This window comes from Nelumbo nucifera, chromosome 5, assembly GCF_055504915.1.
Source record: "Nelumbo nucifera cultivar China Antique chromosome 5, China Antique-T2T, whole genome shotgun sequence".
NCBI classification, from domain to species: Eukaryota; Viridiplantae; Streptophyta; class Magnoliopsida; order Proteales; family Nelumbonaceae; genus Nelumbo; species Nelumbo nucifera.
The window spans coordinates 51,336,639-51,343,943 of record NC_142653.1 but is presented as its reverse complement, the minus strand read 5'-3'; the positions used below and the strand labels follow the sequence as shown (position 1 = coordinate 51,343,943).

The window sequence follows — 7,305 nt, the reverse complement described above, 5'->3', positions numbered from 1 at the left end:
TATAATAGTTTATATTATAATAGTATATTATACTATATTAATAATATATATACTATTATAGTATTAAATAGTATATATATACTATAGACCATGGCCATGACCAAAAATAGATGTGGTAGTAAAGTCTTTTAGAGTATTGTAGGTTGCATTCTTTTCTTTACATTAAAAAGAAAACCATTACCCAAGGTTGGTCTAGGCATCTAGGGTCTTAAGAGGGATGAATTGGATACAGACATAACATTTGGATGGCCTATAAGTACATCATGACCATCCAAACAACATTTTTTTTGCATGAAGCTTCATATTTTTGTATAGAACAGTTTGATTAAAGGAGTAAATAGTGCCTATTCTCTTAGTTTGGGCCTTTTTTTTCTCTCTTTGTGATTGTGAAGATGTTGTCGGTTGAGGGTGTCAGCGAGTTTGCTAGTAAGGTTTTTCATTGGTTGGAAAAGAGACTTGGGATCCTATCATTGCCTTCACCTCGGCTAATCTTCCTAATAGGCATTTCTTTCTAAATTTGTGCAATGGTTGACTATAAGTTCATCCTCTTCAACTACTGGTCATATATTAATACTACTTTTATTTTAATTCCAAATCAACTTTGTTGCTTATCTAAATAGTAGCATTCTAATGTCTAATTCTATTTCTTTGAATTTCAATTCTTACCAATTCAAGGATTTGGAATCATTGTTTTAAAAGGCTTAAGCCTTGAGGCATGAGGTATACGCCTTGAGGTGAGGCATACAGATTTTGCCTCAAGGCTTAAGCCTCACAAGTTTGATGGGTGATGCTTAAGCCTTTGTCAGAATAAGGCGTAAGCCTCAAGGCATAAGGCCCAGCTTGAGGCATAAGCCTCAAGTATCAATGATTAATTAGTGATTTAATGCAAAAAATGTATTTTTATAATTTAAAATATATAGAAAAAACACTTCCATAATTATGGGCCAAATAAAAAAGTAAAAATGAAAAACAATAAGGAAACTCAAATTCTATTAGTTTTTCTTAGTGTTTTAAGAGAGTTCAATGCAAAAACGACTAATCAAGTTCTTAGTTTCTTTTGGAATTTGGATATATGAGGTGAGGTTTTTCTTATTATTCTAAATGTAATGTCCTAAGTATGTTATTTTTCTCATTTTTTCTTCTAATTCATTTTTTTCTTAATAATAATAATAATAGTAATAATAATAATAATAATAATAATAATAATAGTAATAATAATAATAATAATAATAATAATTGTTAGTTGTTTCCTTTCTTCTAAATTGTTTCCCAAGTTTTTTCTTCTCCTAAGTTGTTTCCTTTCTTCTAAATTATTTTTTACAAGAAATATAAAATTTTTATAATTGTTAGTTGATTAGTTATTATTTTATTTAATGCTTAAATGCCAAAACTTATTACTTATAAACTTTTAGTTTATGGATATTTGTACCTTCTATCATTTTAATTTAGTATATTATATGTTATTTTCATCAATTTACAAATTTTAATTAATTTGTTTCTTAAACTTTGAGGCTTATGCCTTGCAACGCCTCACCTTTTTGGGCCATTACACTTCAACTGTGCCTTTAGCTTTTTAAAACCTTGTTTGGAATTCTAAAATTCAATTCCAATTCCATGTAATAGACCCTAAAGAGTTTATTAGCCATCAAATGTGTTATTTATTAAGTATTACCAAAAGAAAAGTGCATTATCAAGGACAACCAACAGTTAAAAGTTCTTCACAATGTCAAAAATATTAAAGTGATTCATGGTTTGCCCAAAAATTGTCAAAAAGATCATAAAGAAATTAAAGAGGAAAAACCTCTGGTTACTTAACCGATTTTACAAAGTAAACCACTTAAAGGGCAAATTGTTCATTCCTAACCTATAAAGCATATTCCTTATCTAAGACAATACCTGGTTAATACTGGCTTTGTTGGGTTCAAGTAGTATCTATTCATTACCCCGTTCTCCTGCTTCAGTTGTTAGTTCTGTCAAGTGAATATAATTAGCATATTCTAATGTGAACTAAATCCGTATGATAACAATTAGGGTACATGATGCATTAATATCACAATTATACGCTATTTCTTTGGTAAAACAATTATCCATTCAAATAGATGGAGTTGAGGGTGTTATAAGATTGAAAGTTTCATAAACAAGGAACAACCTTGCGCTACCTAATAACTAGAAAAGATTGTTATATTGGCTAGTGAAACTATTCTTGAGGTTGGAATACAGACCAAAGAGAGAGTACTGCCAGAGATTCTTTACCTCATACCATGAATTAAGGACCTCATCACTCTTATCTATACATGAGAAAGCTAACTGTATGCCAAGGCTGCAATCAAAAGGGCCACCATGGCTTTGGTAGTTAGAGATTCCAGTTACACAGTCCTGGAGGTTAAGGCAAATGAAAGATCACTTTCCGGCACATGTTGCACACCCATCCTTCTTCCAATGCAAGTTTTGAAGGGTTCCCTTTTGGAACTCAAGTACCTTTGCATATACAATAATAACTTTGATAATGATTAATGAATTCATAGAAATACATGACTGTTGGTTATGCCTGTATCCCCATCCAATGCTCTTACCAAAGTAAAGCTATTTATTATGTAGGTACTATTTGCAACAAAAGTGGGTTGTGATCTTGCTGCATATTTCCATCCAGCAAATGCTACCATGTATCCACCATACATATCTTGGAAAGTGAATAAAAATTGTAGTACTAGACATAATGGTTAATAACCCAATTCTTTTATGTTCAAATCTAGGAAACCAAAAAATGATCTTGGTCCAATGGCTTATATTTGCACCAAAAGGATGTTTGTTTTGGTAATATAGTACAAAACTGATATACAGATTCATGGATAAAAAGACAATGATTCAGTTGAATGTCAAGTGAGCTAGTAATTCTGACTATTGATGAAAAATAACCATCAGGTGACAACTTGGAATGCTAGAACTAGTCCTAGTATCATCCCAAAGATTATTGTTGATGTTTACAATTAGAGCAACTATGAGATCTGAATTCATAGTTTTCATAGATTCATATGGATCAATGTACTCGAGTACATCCTGCATGGCAGTATAGTTAATATGATCATGGGTTTAAGGAGAATACAATGAATTCTAGATAAAAAATACAACACTAAAAAGTGCACTGAATTATAATAGCTAATCCAATATCCTATGTCTAGCATATATTCCTCATAATAACAACACTATACCATACAAAAGTTTATCAAGCTATATATAGAATTACAACCCTGAGGCAATATATCTTCACAGGGAGTAGTTGAAATAAGATGTCTGCAAACATGTGAACAAGTTAGACACAAAGAACAATTCTCCACTATATAGAATTCCACATGTATGAAACCAATGAATGTAAAGTTTAAATACATCAAGTTTAGGCTTGCCAGGTATGCAATTCTTGGGTCTTCATAGTTGGAACAATAATCAAGGGAGAAAAGGCAAGGAAGATAAAGACCATATTGGAAAACCAAGTGTTAGGGATGACAAAGAGTTCATGATATTTGAAACATCTCTAAACATCCATTTAACATAAAAAAAGGTAGAATTGCATATAAGATTATAAGGTTATTAATTGAAGATGAGGTGTCCAAAATTGGTCCATATCTTAGAGGATGAAGGTATTAGATGCACCAAAAAATCAAGAGGTAATTAAGGGCAAATTGGATTGATTGTTTTCTTTTTTCAAGGAGTCTTTACTTCAAACTACTCACTGTGTTGATGCCTCTAATTACAGTTATGATCCATGGTCCACTCAGACTATAATTGAGAACAACCTAAAGGGAAAATTTCCAATGGTCTATAGTGGAAAATTTTGTGATATGGACCCACATCAATATAGGATCTAACCTGAATATGAACCTTGTTAGGGCTTGGTTCTCTTATATATCTCATTGTATTTTGTAGAGCAAGCTGTCTTGTATCTTGTATCTTGAGAATATGTGAGAGGCCGAGTGTGAGAAGGAGAAATGGGTGTATTTAGACCTGTTCATGGGTCGGGTGGCCCGACGGCCCGGCTCGGCCTGGTCCCCAGACGGGCTTGAACAGGTACATAGGCCCGCGGGCTTAACCTCGGGCCAAAAAGCCCGGCCTGCAATAAATTCGAGCTGGGCTCGAGATTTTCCAAAATAACCCAGCTTGAGCCCGGCCTGGCCCGGCCTATAAATAAACCTAAAAACCCTAGTTGAATACCCCTCTTCTTTTCACCTCTTTCCCTTCTTTTTCCAACCAAATTCTTCTTCTCCACATCCTCTTTCCCTTATTTATATATTTTTTTAATATAAATAAATTCTGATTTATATTGATTATTGAATAGGGAAATTTTCTAATTTTTTTATTAGGTCGGGCTTCGGGCTTTTTATTAGGGCCGGGCTCGGGCTTGGGCCTAACATATTTCTGTTAATGAAAAGTAGAAGCCCAGCCCGAGCCCGGCCCGGCCCGGCCCATGAACAGGTCTAGATGTATTGGGGGCCAAAGTTTGGTGAAAGAGGTTGTGAACACAGTGAATGTAGTTTTATAATGGATTTCATTTCCTCTGATGCATGTGGACATAAGCTATAAAGCTTAATCACGTAAATCTCTATGTGTGCTTGAGTACTCCATTTTTTCTTTCTTGTACTCTTCTTGTTTTCTCTACTTGCCAATTGTATTTTTGGATCCTACCTTGTTTTTGTTAGTTCTGCAACACTACTCAAGATAAAGGTATAAGCATTTCTGCCTTTTCGCGCAATTGCAAGACTGAATTATAACTTCCATGTAGGGAGCAAACTTGGACTATTTGGAAATAAATCAAATCTTCCAATTCACCTTGCTATCCATTTATTCTCCTATGCATATCAACCTCGTGAGACAAAATTCTATATTATTTAGGAATAAAATATAGGGTATGGAGTCATCAAGATGGTGCAATGAGAGAGCACATAGTTGTGAGTCTAAAAATTCAGCTCCATTGGCCAATTAGAAAATCTATTTCTGACGCAACTTTTGGTTGTTTTCAATAGTTTTGTATTTTGTATGGACTAAGACTTAATAATTAGACATCCGAACTAATTCCCCTAACCACTCTACATCATGTAATTCTGTTGTGCTGTGAAAATTATGCATCATTTAAGATTTTGTCCATGTATTTTCTTCTTCTTCTTGAATTCGTCAAAGTCTTACTCATCGAAGATAAATATACAAAACATCCAATGGTAATGGCACTTTCAGGCTAATATTCCTTTTTCTTTCTTGATGACAGGAAAATCACCAAAATTGGGCCTTCACTAATGAAATCTCAAATGATGTCAGGGGTTAAAGGAAAAGGACATTTCATTTTTTTTCGATACGTATCGGAGAGAAGTTGCTGCCATTGATGGTAAGTAGAGAAATCTCATCTACCTTTGGCCTAACGACAGCAAGCTGAGCAATTTTGCTTGAAAGCGATAGATGTAAATCATAAGGTGAGCAATATTATAGTATTATAATATTATAATATACTATAATACTATACTATATATACTATATTATATACTATATATATTATATGATAGTATTATTATTATACTATATAATATAATATATAGTATATACTATTATAGTATACAATATACTATAATATATTATATAATAGACTAGTTGATATATTATAATATTATTATTAATAAATTATATGATACTATTATAATACTATTATACTATAATATAATACTATTATAAATTATTGACATAGCCATATTTTGCATTGAAGCTTCAACAATCAAGAGATGATCCGTTCTCCACCGCTCCCTAGTCCCTAAAATTCATCTTGAGACCCACTTGAACCGAGTGATAGAGATGATGCATTAGTAGCCAACTTGTCAACGAGGGAGAAACATGAGGTCTCAAATAATAGACCAAATCAAATGTTCCATTTCTGGCACCTCCACCCAGGTGTCACCTGCTAACCAACAATGGACGAAAGAAACATGAACTCCACTATAAAAATCCACCCGAAAATCCTCCATACATTCTCTTTCTTTCTGAATTCAATTCGTTTCTCTAATCCTCTCCCCTGATTCTTCTTCAGCCTTCCTTCAAACAACCATGGCAACCGACGTCAAACGACGAATCCAAGGTGAGTCCTCCACCCCCACCATCCAAACAGTCGATAACTACATGACTAGAAGAAATAGGAAGATGGCAATGGCAAAACGGGGTCTCCGATCATTGACGCTTGCCGTCGTCGTTCCTCTGATGCTAACAATTGCTAACATCCACTTCTTCGGCTCATCTCATAGCTATGGTTCCTTGAAGAAGCCATTCTGGTACCCATCCATTAGGCTCCTACACCTCACTTGTTTGATTTCTACCATACTCATGGGGCTCTCAGCTTGGCTCGTCTGGGCCGAAGGTGGATTCCATCAACAGAACTCCGCCTTGCCCCTCTTCATAGCTCAGCTTGCTCTGGGTCTCTCCTGGAACCCTCTTGTGTTTGTGCTAGAAGCATTTCAGACAGGGTTGGTGGTATGTGTGGCGCTCTTTGGGGCACTACTAGGCTGCTATCGGACCTTTCGGTCGATAAATCCCATCGCTGGAGACCTCATTAATCCTAGTTTCCTGGGGGTGGTGATTATGATGATGATTAACTATAAACTTCTTTACAACTGAAGTTGATATGTAATGTATCTACCCATCGTAACTGTAACTATATTTCTCATGTATTATACGCCCTTTTGGGCCATAGATTCATTACATACATGATTGACATAGCTTTACACTTTGAGCAGCTGCCTAATGTTCATGGTATATTGGTATATCCCCCTTTCTCTTTTTTACATTAGACTTAGGTCCGTTTGGTTAACAGTTGGGATCTAAATCTAAATCATTTGGAACCGAAATTGGAATGGTCTGGTCTGTTTGGTTTTAAACAAGTATTAGAATAGAAATTGAAATCAATAGGAATGGAATTTCATTCTCAAAGGAGTGGAGGAAATAGCCATTCTCTCAAGTGGAAAAATGACATTCCACCATTCTCATTCCCATTCCATTCAACCAAACAGTTTGAATTGGGATGGCCTGATTCCAGATCCCTATTTCCACAAACCAAACACACCCTTAATTTTTTTTGAAGGCTTAAAGCATTTCACGCCCTTAATTTTAAATGCAAACAGTTATAGACCAGCACATTAAGGTGATACATACTACCTTGGCAGAGGCCAGGCTGTTTAGAATGAGGTTGCATAAGAGGGGAGCATACTACCATGGCCAATAAGATGATACATAGCCCGTTAAAAGGCCCAAAGTAGAGGAGCTTGGACACCCATGAATTTA

General features: G+C 34.8%; 2 pseudogenes; one reads left to right on the top strand and one right to left on the bottom strand.

The window, feature by feature from the left end:
• Positions 1-2,166: 2,166 nt before the first annotated feature.
• On the bottom strand, positions 2,167-5,466 carry LOC104596863 (uncharacterized; annotated as a pseudogene).
• A 537-nt stretch (positions 5,467-6,003) lies between these two features.
• Positions 6,004-6,757, top strand: LOC148791609 (translocator protein homolog pseudogene; annotated as a pseudogene).
• The last annotated feature ends 548 nt before the right edge of the window (positions 6,758-7,305 follow it).